Raw genomic sequence first — 13,728 nt, forward strand, 5'->3', positions numbered from 1 at the left:
GTAAATCGGGCAAGCCTCAATGCCCTAATAAGGGTACAAAATTTTCATTACTGGTCAGGGTAAGTCTGGAGTAATGTTGGGGAGAGAAATGGTCCACCCCTCTGGGTCCTTAAGAGGGGTAGGAGCTTGACAAATAAACAGGGGAATACTGTGTCCATGGCTTCCCTAGGCAATTCATAATTGGCACAAAGTCAGCCTTCATTCCAGTACTAAAGTTGTATTCTATATATCCTTTTTTGAGTACTTACTTTCCATCATTTTCTGATTATAAGCTGATACCATTAAAGCATAAGAAAGGGAGGGTATCAAGAATACAGGCAGCTATAAAGATGAAAAGAGTTAGAAATGGAATCTAATAAAATAAAGACATACATCCCAAACATTTTATTTTTTTACTTTTAACATATGGTAAGAATTGGCTAATTGCAAATAAATCTCCTTCTGTCCAACATGCACTTAAGCATGTTATTTATATTTCACTTTAACAATATACATAACAATAAATATCAACTTAAGACATTATATATATATATATATTATATATATATATATATATATATATATATATACTAATATATATTATCTATATATATATATATATATATTAATATTATATATATGTATATCCATATCAATCTACTATATATAATATAAAGATAAATATATATATCTATATATATTATATATATATATATATATATATATAGTCTATTATATATATATATATATATATATATATCTATATTAAACACTCATCACGCACACATGCACCCACACGCACATATTCACACATACATACATACATATAGATATATATATACTATAAATAGATATATATAATATATATATATATATATATATATATATATATATATATAGATATAAATAGATTAATACATCATACGTCAAACATGCATATGAAGTCACACAAACGCACACACAAACAACATACATACATACATAAATAATGTATAGATGTATATAAATATATATATATATATATTATAATATATATATATATATAGATATATATATATTTAACAACACACACACACCACACACACACAACACACACACACACACACACCACCCACACACACACACACACACACACACCACACACCACACACATACACACACACGACACACACACACACACACACACACACCACACACCACACACAACCCACACACCACTGACACACCACACACATTGTAAATGTGTATATACATACATACTGGATGTGTATATATATAAATATATGCATATATTAGACTATATATATATATATATATATATATATAATATATATATATATATATATATATATATCTTATTTGTATATATGCACGCACACAACCAACACACCGACATACCGACACACACACACACACACCACACACACACACACACACACACACACACACACACACACACACACACACACACACACACAACACACACACACACATATTAGAATAATTGTATTATAACCAATGAAGATATAGCCTGACCATGAGATTAATCAACAACACACATCAGAAAAGACATCCCATATATTTTTGACAGTTAAGGCTCAAAAAGTTTGTCCTAACACTCTAAAGTTGACCTTGCTTGTTTTAACCTGGTCATGCGGGATATTTTAATAAAATCGGTCCTCTGAAACCTTTTTTCCATTCTATTCTATTTACATAGTATGTGGCTTCGGACCAAGCTAAGAACTTGAAAAAATAAATAGGTATTAGAAAGAAAGACAAACCTTTCTGATTACCTTTAATTCACTAAAGAACATATAAATGGAATTATTCATTTTGGAATCTCAACATAACATGTAACAAGTGTTACAGCCTAAGGAAATTGAATAGAAACACACAATAAGTAAAAGCAATGTACTGGTAGTTTTTAGTCTCTCTGGATAACAAGTATGATATTGTGGACAAAAAACACGTAGCACTCCAGTTCTATTTACAACTTCCTACAGCCTCAAAATCGCCCATGATTTGGATAAGAACATCAGACATAACTTTAAAGTGGTCCAAATACGAAGCAAGAGTGTCACCTATCTGGAGGTTAAAATACACTTCACTATGAGCATTATGAACATTTTTACCTTAGGGCAACAGAGGAACAATCTGAAATAAATTTGTACATAAGGATAATGACAGAAAAAATATGTTTTTGATATGCATCCAGTCTCCAAAAGATAATTTTCTTGGCTTTGTATATAACATAAATGAAGTGCATGTAGCACACCACTGTATGTTAAATGGTATATGATTTAATTTTCCTTTCTTGTAAAATGTTAAGAAATAATATAATATACACATAGAGGGAAGGAAGAGTAAAAGGAAGAACAAAAATAAAAATAAACTTACATCTTATATTCCTAACCTGATGTAATTTTAGATACACTGGAAAGCCTCCTTGATTATGGATTTGCAGTTTCTACTCTGGAGTTCTATTGCACTACTTGACTTAGTTGCTTCACTACTACCACAAGTCTCAATCTTTTTAAAATCTCGCCCCTTAAATCAAATGGAATGTGGCAACTGGGTTACACTAGGACAACTGTTGAAAAATGTATGAATGAGAAAGAATAAATTTTCACAAGATAAGAATGGACTTGTTTAGTTTCAAATTTGAAATCGGATAGAGTTTTGGTAAATGTCCTACCTTGTAAAACTATTTAATCTTCATACCCTCTCCAAAAAAAAAGCAAATGGAATTGCTTGGGCAATATAATAGATTAATAAAAGAAAACAATACTTAGAACACTCTTTTTTTAAAACGTCTGTATAATCTGTACTGTAAGTGATTAAAAGGAACCTCATAGATAACAGGGAAATATTTATATGTAAACTTTGCACACATAAAAATAATAGTTCTTTGCAATGTCTGACACCAAAATAAAACACTGTATAATAGACTGTGAACACTAATAATAACTGAATGTGAATAACATCTACTTCTTGTCTGTTTTCTAATTCTCCCTCACGCCAATGCACAAAACAGTTTTCAAAACTTGAATATTGACATTGCAGATGTTTTTCATGAAGTACAAATATATAGAATTTATTTAAAGCCTGGACTCCCAAATCAACAGGATAATAATAATATATATATTTTTTATATTTTATATCAATAAAATAAAATTCCTGACAAGAAAACAAGCTTATTTTTTAGAGAAAATATGGTAGAATGAAATGGATTCTTTGGCATAAACAGAAACATTCCAAATGCTCACTTGATCTATTGCAAATGGGGACTTAAAAAGTATAAAACCAACACAGATATTCTGCAAGGCTTTCCTCTGAAACAAAGGATTGGTGTCAATTTTAATATATAAATTACACAAAATAATTGGAAAATACTGACAAATATAATATATATAAATGGGTAAGCAGTTTAATTATCATCTCAGCACAATCTTAATTTGCAAAAGACTCATTAACCTGAACATATGGTCAATATGTTAAGAAAAATCAAATACAAAAAATAATGGATATCACTGGCGCAAAGCAATACTTAAATTAGCAGGATTTTTCCTTGTTTACTCTCTTACCCAATCTGTTATCTAAATCTAATCTCTAGCTCTCAACACTTTTCTCTATCCAGTAAAGTTTCCTCCTCTTTTTTTAGGAATTTTTGTTTTATATCCTATCAACTTGTCCCTGACTCTAACCAGTCTTCCATTTTTATGTTTTCAAAGTTCTGGGGTGAAACCACCTTCATCTTCAAGCAAATTAACAAATGCTGCAACTCTCTTGCTTGAATCCACTCCCTTCATAACTCGCATGTGTCCAGGAGACCAAGTAATTTCTTCACCCCAACAAAGACAACTGCCATTGTTGATGTGATCCAGACTGCGTCGTCGAAAAGGATTCATATTTGAAGGAAAAAATAATACCATCATTATACATAAGTGTGAGATGACAAAGAAAGCATGAATGGTAGAAATAGGGGGGAAATAGATTTCCAAGCTCGTGATCAGGCTTTTAAATATAGAAGAGAGAACTCTTAAAAAGCTGTGACCTGAGCTAGACATCCTCTATTCCAATGCACACAGCACAATGGTGAAACTATGTTTTCTGTTAATAAATTATCAAAACTACGTGAGTTTAAATTTATACCATTTTAACTTTCCTTGCTCAAATTTTTTCTTTCTTCAGGATTATTCCTAATGCCATCTACACTTACTTTCGTTTCTGATGACAAAGCACATGATTCTCCAAGCACTAAGTCTGATATCCTCCTGTGTGCAATGATGGGACTCTGATGACCGCTGTAAATGCTGACAGAGACCCAGTTCCCTGTACTCTGCTCTTTCTTCGTTTTGATGTACAATAGACAAGTAAATTTGCGGCCTTTTGTGAGAAGCAGAGAGAAGGGAGTACATGGCTCAAGCACTAGACTCTGGTAGCTTGGCCAATGGGTGAGTAATCCCATGAGATTGTTCTAGGTCATTCAGAATATGCAGCTCAGTTTCAGAGCGGTAAGCATCTATCAAAAATCCTGCTGATACAAGACATTTTGAAGATTCCATGAAACCAACCATTCTCGTGAGTCAATGACCTTGATGAAGGGGAAATCAGAATTTTTGGCCATGTAAGTGCCAGTGCTGATGTGTCCAGCAGTTGGTGCCCCCTCCAAAAGAGACACAAACTTGCTTGTTTCTGGGGATCTGGCCTGCTTTTACAAACATCAGACCTTTTTCCACTAGTTCCCTTGTAGCTCCCCAGTTCAATAATTCCTCTTTCAATATACTTGGCCAGGGCATCTCACTGGTCCCGAAATGATGCTTCACATCATTTCTAGAGAGTAAATGAAGTCACTCGTTGTGTCATTCAGCTTGTCAATGCATTTGCAATCCACTTCAATCTTGTTCCCCAGTGGAATATATCTCTTCGAGCTGCTATGAAGCTGCTTTTTACTAAAGCCTCCAGTTTCTGGCTCCAGAGAAGTTTCTTGGTGAGAAGAAGCAACCTCTGCAGATCACTCACGATCCAGTTTGTTGTGCCGCCGCTTCCGCATCTTGGCAGTCTTGATCTTAAGGATGTCCACAACGGCCTTGTTCATCGGTCAGACTGAATTTCTACCTGGATCTCCCAATCTGCCAGGTCCTCAACAGAGCCTCAAGCATCATGTCCTTTCTGTTGGTCATCCCATAAACCAAAATGTTGTTTCAGGCTGTTCAACACCATCAATCTTAGACAAGAGCTGGTACTACAGGATCATTTACACCAGTATTGCTGCAACTGATCCTCTCTGTTTACAATACAATCATCTCATCAAAGATAATGATTGTGGGCCAGAATTTGCCCATTCGCTTCTCTTCTTCCTCAGCTTCACAAAAAGACGTCGCACATAGCCTCTGATTCCTCCTACAACTTGTCTAGAATTCAGGGCATTAACATCTTTGGTTCACGTGCATTCAACATTTTTTCCATTTTGACGGGCCATCAAAAGTTTTTCCAGTACCTGAAAGAGTGGGAATGATATAAAAAAACATATAGCTAGCACCTTTCAATACAAATACTGCTACTATATTTCACATTATATGAAAAGGATTCTTAAAATATTTATCACATATTACTATGTACTATTCTTTATCTTTACTATTTTCTTTTTTATTTTTATTTTTTACCTGAGCGTCCATAAAGCAAGATGGCCTTAAACGTGCTAACAACCCACTGTTCAACAACTTCTGGTGGGAAAACACCTTGATGCAAATGCTCTCCTCAAAATCTGGACAAACTGCTCATCCAACACCTATGGCCCATCTTCTGGAAGTCCCAGTCAGCTGAGAACAGGCTTGTGTGGGTTGTCGTGGGCCTTTCAAAGGAAGTGGTGTAAATAAAAACTCTAGCTCTTTAATAATCTACATAATACACATGTGTGATGTGTGTCACATACACACATGTGTACACCATTTATTTGCAAAATTGTTGCCATGTTCCACCTTTTCCTTCCTTCATTTAAAGTAGTAAGTCCCTATTTCTGTAGTCCGATCCTCTGATTCTTTATCTTTGATTAGGGTGCCCCATTTTGTGGCTGTTCTTTGAAGCTCTTTACAATTTGTCTATCCTTTTTTGTGGACTCCATACACCATACTCTAGACTAGGTCCTTTTGATGGGTGTAACATACATATATGCCCACTTCAGGTTGGCAATCACCCTAGCTTATGGACCCTTTTCAATTATATCATTATTTGGCTCAGTTCGTTGTTTATGATTATTTTTTAGGTATTGGATTTCATTTTCCAAGTACAATTTCACATGGATAAGTTCTTGATGTCCCTTTGCAGGCATTTGATTGAGACGCCACCAATCCTCCTTTTCTGTTATTTGCACGTTGTTTGCAAACAGGTAACTGCTTAATTTTGACCCCAAATCATTGATGAAAATAATTTTGTGTGTGTGTGTGTGTGTGTGTGTGGTGTGTGTGTGTTGTGTGTGTTGTGTGTGTGTGTTGTGGTGTGTGTGTGTGTGTGTGTGTTGTGGTTGTGTGTGTTTGTGTAATTAGGATGTAATGTGTGTAGACATTATAGTTCAAACAGTTGCAATATCCTTTCCTCAATTTACATTATATTCCTGTGCAATAGCTAAATGTACCAACGCTTCCCTCTCTGAGGTGGTCTGTTGACTAATTGGGGTCTATCTACCTGGAGTGGCAGTCAGATGTGCAAAACATGAACATAAGGAATTCTTACTTTTATTAATTACTCCTTTGGACAATCCATCTTGCCCTTTGTTTCTTTGCGCTGTCTCTCAAATCTTTAGTAAACTAATGCCACCTACTCCCTCCAAGATGTCTGCTACTCATTCAGCAGATTAATATTCATCTGTAGGGTGCCTGAGCATTAGAGAGTATTTGTATCAACTGTTTCAGGTTTGAGCAACTGATTGTTGGCATGGGCGTGGGTGTTATCATGGGTCCCAGTGCCTCATAAGTCCTATTTTATGACAACCAGACACGCAAAAGGTATCCAGTACCATTCTTGGGCCTTCTGCTTGTAGCAAATATTCTTGTAGTGGAAGACATCTGGGTTGCATGTTCTTGTACAAGAGCTGCATCCACGATAGTGGAATTGAAAAACACAAGACCATGTAATCTTATAGTTTTCCTTTTGAAAAATTTCAAATCACCATTGGTTGGGAATGCACGCCCAAAACAGATGACAGGCCGGGATATGAAGGATTGGCTGATGCCTCAACAACTGTCCTTTTAAGAAGGGGGGAGTAACATTCTATGGGCAAGTTTGTGAAAAGCTTAGCTACTATTGTGGCTTCCATTTTACAAAGGTAAATTCTAATGATAAAAATGGGATTTGACTGAAAAATATCAAACAAACATTTGAGAGAATAAAGTCTGAAATAACATCACAGAAATTGCTGGCAAAGGTAGGAAAGATTTACCAGTCATAACAGTGTGGAATTTAATGTTTTCCTTGAGTTATAGACTACCTAGAAAGAATTGGGGTCTCTATTACCATCCTGGAAATGCAAATCAATGCAAATATGGACATTAGAAAAATGTCATAAAAGCTTAACATGTTTATAATAAAAGGAGAAATAACACTACAAGGGTGCGGGGCCAGTCCCTCCTCATTGCACACGAGTATCTGCGTGCACACCTGTGATTGCTGTGAAGCACCAGATCCAGGGTTAGAAGTCCTTAAACTGTGGTTAGAAGCAGTAGCTTTGTTTTTAATCCAATCACTAGGGATTTATGTACTGTCCGCTGTAGTTTTTTGTGAATTTTTTACTACATCAGATGGCCCACAATGCTCAGCCAACAGGAGTCCCTGATCATAGGCCCTAGTGACTGCTTCTGATTTTCCTCATTCATTGAAATTGCAGGAATATGTTTTTTTCTGTTCTAATACTATCACTACTCTTATTTTTTTATTGATATTATGATTAATCAAATTATCATAAAAATCTTGGTAACTAAAAACGATAACTATACAATGGAACAATTCCAAAATGAAGGAAAAGGGAAAACAGGTTGAGAATCGGTAGGACTAATAACTGACTCCTTGGTTACTAACACTTGTAGAGCCATCTATGTGTAAATACAATAAATAATTTATATTACGTGGCATGTCATGTACTCTTGCCATCCGGGCTAATTGGTTTAATCAGTAAATATGCAGAGTTGGGTCCAGGGTGTGGTCTGGAGGAACAATTCATATGACCTATACTGCACCCACCTCCCAATAACCTGAAATAATGACAACTTCTTACCATTTCATTACCAGATGTGAAGAAAGTTTCTACTTACTTTTTGCTTGTCCTGTGAGGGATCAAGAAAGAACCTTCACTCTTTTTCGAAATTATAGCTTGAATTACCTGGAGGACTCCAAAGTGGATCTTCTTTGGCTCCGCTTCTTGCCCAGAGCAACAGCCTCTGGTTCCGCCGCTGAAAGAGAAAGACAGTTTGTTAAAACGCTGCCATCCAGTTATTTTCAGATTTACTTCCATCTACTCTAATTTGCTAAACTAGACCTTATTCTACATTAACTGATTACAGCCACCCTAAGATTTCTCCTCTCCTTCATATCAATGGTTTCTTTTCTCTTTGATATATACTACATGTTCTTTCTTCTCTTCTGACTTCACATCTACAACCAAACCTAGGTCAGTTATTGCATCTTTTTCCCATACAAATGGATTATCATATTTGATATCAATTCATAGCAAATATATAATCAACTGATGCATATAAGAAAAAAAAGAGGCATAATGAAAGGGGCCCCCCCTTTACCACTCTCATAGCGCTCCAGGATATTTAACATAGAAAATTATATATTTACACATATAACATCATACATAATAAATACAGAGTATTATTCATAATTTCTTTGGATACCTAATACAAGTTATTCAGAAGATGATATTTCTGACGCTAAGACGACTGCAAATAGCAGTTACAACTTTGATGATGTCATTGTAGTTATATGGATTTGTGGAGGCTTGGTAAATACATGGGTTAAAATATATCCTATATGTTCTGCAAACAGACGACGATAGTTACACTTATGATATATATTACGTAGCATGTTTTTCTCATTTATTACTTCTAAATTGTCACTTCTTCATGAACTAATGGTTACCAACTGGGGATGGGTTCATTGTAACTTCCTTAATTTTCATAGTACCTAAGACTTCCTCTTAAAAATATCTACAACCGTGTAGTAAAAAACAAAAAGACAGTAAATCTGTCCGCTTTCACTGTGAACAAAATCATTCACAAAATCACAAGACCACTGTAACCGCTTATTCATCACTCTGCCTTATTTATACAAAACTAACCTTCAATCTCTTGACAAGGATGGAGAAGCGTTTTTTGTCTTGGAACTTGAATACCAGTGTTTGGTCGCCAGTAAACCCGTGACGTGGGACCTGTCCATTAAGGATGCGGCCATCTGGTCTGTGTTGTATGGCTCGTTGGTGGTGCTCTTCTTCTGCAGGAATACAGCCTCCAACCCGAGTTCCAATTAGCTGCTTTTGAGGATCATACATATGCCATCCCTTGATCTGTTGGTAAGGTTGGTTTTTGAAAAGGCAACCCTTCCGAATACATTGAACATTGTATCTTTGCAACTATTGCAGAATGGGTCGGATTTTAATTGAATTACGGAAAGTCTTTTCCTTATTTTTTTCTCAACAGTATCCCCATTAGTGTGATACACAGAAATACATCCATCCTTCAAGTGTCTACTACTGTTTTCTTTCTTATATTTTTTGATTATTATCTCACTACAGTGCAAGATACTTGGTGAAATGGCAGTACAAACGCAAAGAATGACACTATAAGTTCTCTAATCTTTCAGTACTTTAAATACAAAACAGAATATCCTAAATTCCCAATTTTAAAGAAGCACAGAATATCAGTTCTGTCCTTTCAAAGGCATACAAAATTGAAGATCCATATAACCTCCTGATCCGTGAAAGTACGCTGAGTCTTTGCTTCCGCTGATAGCATTGAAGCCCAGTGGCTGGCTTGACACCCAACGTCATGTCCTGATGGTGAATATGACTTCTTCTGATGTGCAGTGTTACTTGAATATACCTGCCACAAGAAAAAGAAAAAATAATAAGTAAAGAATATGAATACCCTGTAGCTGATTGCACTCCCCATGGCAGCATGGAGTTTTCCATACTTGTGTCAGGGTCCTGACCTATAGCTGTGGGTCACCTGCTACCAAAGCTGAGTATCGATATGGAAGGGTTATTGGTGTCAGGAATATTTCAAACAAAAAGGACAGGCCTTGATCTGTTAGAAATATGGAGCTTTTTTCTTTTTTTTTAAATGACCTGGTTTCAAGAGATATGAACACTGGGTCCTACTACTGAAAAACTACTCCATTTCCCAGAAGGATAATACCTTATTTGCAAAAACTTGATAATCAGAAAGGGGAAATAACAGTAATTGTACTCTCACAGAGCCTGTGAAAGTGTTTCATCACCACTCTCACAAGATGTTTGGTTTCTTAAGTCAGCCTTGAAGAATAAGTATTTTATATCTTTTATTAAAGTTTTATGATACTCAGTTTATGGCTAGTTTAAACGAGTAAAAATGCCCAATTCATCGGCATGCAGTTCTTGAGGTGAAGTGAACTCTACCAATTTACTTGATAAGACTCTTCTCAACCAGTTAAAAAAAAAGTTTTTGAGAGTAAACACAAATTGGGTTAATAGACTGCTTTCCCTGATATACCCCTCAAACATGCATATTAAGTTTTAAAAAGCTTGTACAATTAAGTGGTGTCCACTTTTAAGACTACACTTTTTTTTTTTTTTTTTTTTTTATATACTCTTTTCAGTAATCTTCTAATTTCTAGGCCTGTGATATGGATCTTCTATAGAAATACCATTGGGAATCCATAACAAATATTTGTCATCTTTCGTTACAACCCCTGATCTTGAGATTTTTAATAATAGGGGGATGAGGGGGATTAATTTTATATATGTATTGATAGTATATTGATTGTTATTTTCTGGAGAAATTACTGTGTAACAGAAATGTCTATGGAAACAAAAGACACTCAGCATTTCCTTAACAAAAACTATGTTGCCCTTGATCATGCATACACTTGTAGACCCTTCCTGTCTTAGCATCATCACTGGGGAATTAGAGTACAAGCTCTATCCATTTAAGATTATATGTAGTGGATGCACTAAAGGTGCATAGGCCCAAAAGCACTTGTCAATGCCACTAATAGGTTAGTTATTGGTAATGGAAAATATTTTCTTTGTTTTTGAGTATGTGATAAATATGTAAAACATGAAAATGTCTTAAATTAACTGAGTATACAGATTCCATGTAACTGTTTTACCTTACACTGTATGTAGATGTTCTCCTATGGAAAATGTAAAATTATGTGAACTTGGATGATTACCACTCATTCCCAACTCGACCAAATCTAACTGGGAAGAAAAGAAAGAGAGAGCCTGGGCCTTGGGAATAGAGTATCATTGTTCCCCATGACATCACATGTGCACTGCTAAGTCTGAATGTTAGTTTTCCTTGCTTACATTTTTGACGATATTTTGAGAGGGCCCTGTGGTTTGTTACAAGACTACAATGAAAAGTACCCAGAGTAAGGTCAAGGATGTAAATAAAAGTAATTGCCTATACGACCAGACATCTTGCTCGTTTCTGTGAAGATCACTGCCTGTAACTCAAAACTTCACAGGGTTATAATTTTCATTAAAAAAAAAAGAGGCTTAAAACAATTTTGGGAAAAACACAAGCCCCTGAATCTATACTCAATCTGTATTTTTTAAAAACCTTATTTTTGAAAGGATTTTTAAATTTTTTCCCCCCCCAACAAACCATTTTTTTTCGACCGTTTCCCCCGTTTTTTCTTGGTCCTCTCCTGTTTTTATTTTTGCTCTTGAAAAGAGTTAAAAAAAAATTAAAATTTTTTTTATAATAGGAAATGTTACTGAAAATTAATTTTAAACAAAATAAATAATAACAAATTATCTTAAAATTTAAATGGGCAATTTAAATTTAATGGGAAAGTTTTCTTTTTTTTGTGCAACAACCCCCTTTAAAAAAGCATGTCCACCCCTTATTCTACCCTTTTTTTCCTTATAATTTATTATAAACCTATATGCAAATTTTAAAAGTCTCAACAACAAAGAATGATTAAGACCCACATTAAATCTCCTATTTTTTCAACCTAACATTACTTCTAAAACTGTTCCAAAAAATTTTTTAAAGTTTAAGATAAGTTTCGTCCTTAAATGTATTAAAAATTTAAAGATCCCTAAATTTTGTTGAAAAGTTTTCCCTTTAATAGAATTGAGCCCCGTTCGTTTTACACAGGCATTCAAAATTAAAAAAATATTTTATGAGCTTTCTGAACCCCAAAAAAAAGAAATTAAAAATTTTAATCCCTACTTTCACCCATCATTTTTTTTTTCCATAATTTAATCTGAAAATATTAATTGGGGTCACCGGACCTAAACAACATGAAGGGTTAATTTTGGTTTTAACAAAAAATAACCTTTTTTATAAAAAAAACCTCTTTTTGCTTGGGGCAGGATATTAATCTTTTTATGAAAAATTTATTCCAAAGTTTACCTTTTTTGAAAAGGTAATTTAAAAGGTTTGTGGGGTGCTCCTTCCAGGAATACCTTAAACAATTAAACCTTTTGAACTACATAGCCTCCCCCGATTTTTTAAGGTTTTGGGGTTTTTAAAATTAAATAAATAATTTAACATTTACTTTCCCAAACAATTTTTTTTTCGGGGTCTTTTCCTTATTTTTTTTTTTTGGGTTCCCCCCTATTAAAAAAAATATATTTCAAAGTTTATGTTTTTTTTATATGTTTTTTTTTTAAATTACTAAATAGAAATTTTTAAATGTATAAAACACGAAAAAAAAACAAAAAATATTAAAAAAAAATTCTTATAAAATTTTAAAATTTATACAAAACAAATTCTATTTCAATTTTGAACAAAGAAAAGTTTCCTTCAAAATCAACCATTATCCATACCTTCCCTTTCCCAAAAAATTTTGCTATCATTGAAGTCCATGTTCTCTTTTACCAACGGCTTCATTGAATAGAACTTCCTAAGGTCAGCTGTTTGGTTACTGCCAAGAAAAAATTTTTTAAAAAAAAGGGGAAAAATGGTGATTCATCCCCGGGCAACATTAAATTTCCTTTTTGTTAGTTGAATTTTAGCTTTTTGTTCTGGTATGATATAAATTGTTTAAAAATATTTTACAAAAATTAAGGATTTGGTCGAAAAATTACTTTTTTTTTTTTAAAATTTTATTAAGAAATTTTCCCCCTTTCTATTTTTAAAAAATCATTCCAGATTTCCAAATTGAAAACTAAATTAAAGGTTTAAAACATAATTTCTTCACCAAGTGGGTTTTCATCAACCCTAAAATGGCAGACCTTGGGGTGTATAAAAATAAATTTTTTTTTCTTTAAGGCAAAACCCAAAAATAATTTCATCGGGATTTTTCTTTTTTAAAATGATTTACATTTTAATTGAAAATCTTTTCCCAGTTAAAAAAAGCTTTGAAAATAAACCCAAATTGGGGAAATACTGCTTCCCGAATCAAACATCAATTAGAGTAAAGCTGTACAAAATGGTGGCATTTTAAGAAAAATTTTTTTTTTTTAAAAAGACAAAAAAGGCTGAAAAAAAATTAAAAAAAAAAAAGAAAAAAAACAAAAAAGAAAGGAAAAACCCCAAA

At 34.0% G+C, this 13,728-nt stretch overlaps 1 pseudogene; it reads right to left on the minus strand.

The window, feature by feature from the left end:
• Positions 1-4,236: 4,236 nt before the first annotated feature.
• Positions 4,237-10,145, minus strand: LOC119599176 (annotated as a pseudogene).
• Between the last annotated feature and the right edge of the window lie 3,583 nt (positions 10,146-13,728).

This window comes from Penaeus monodon, chromosome 42 (genome assembly GCF_015228065.2).
Source record: "Penaeus monodon isolate SGIC_2016 chromosome 42, NSTDA_Pmon_1, whole genome shotgun sequence".
NCBI lineage: Eukaryota > Metazoa > Arthropoda > Malacostraca > Decapoda > Penaeidae > Penaeus > Penaeus monodon.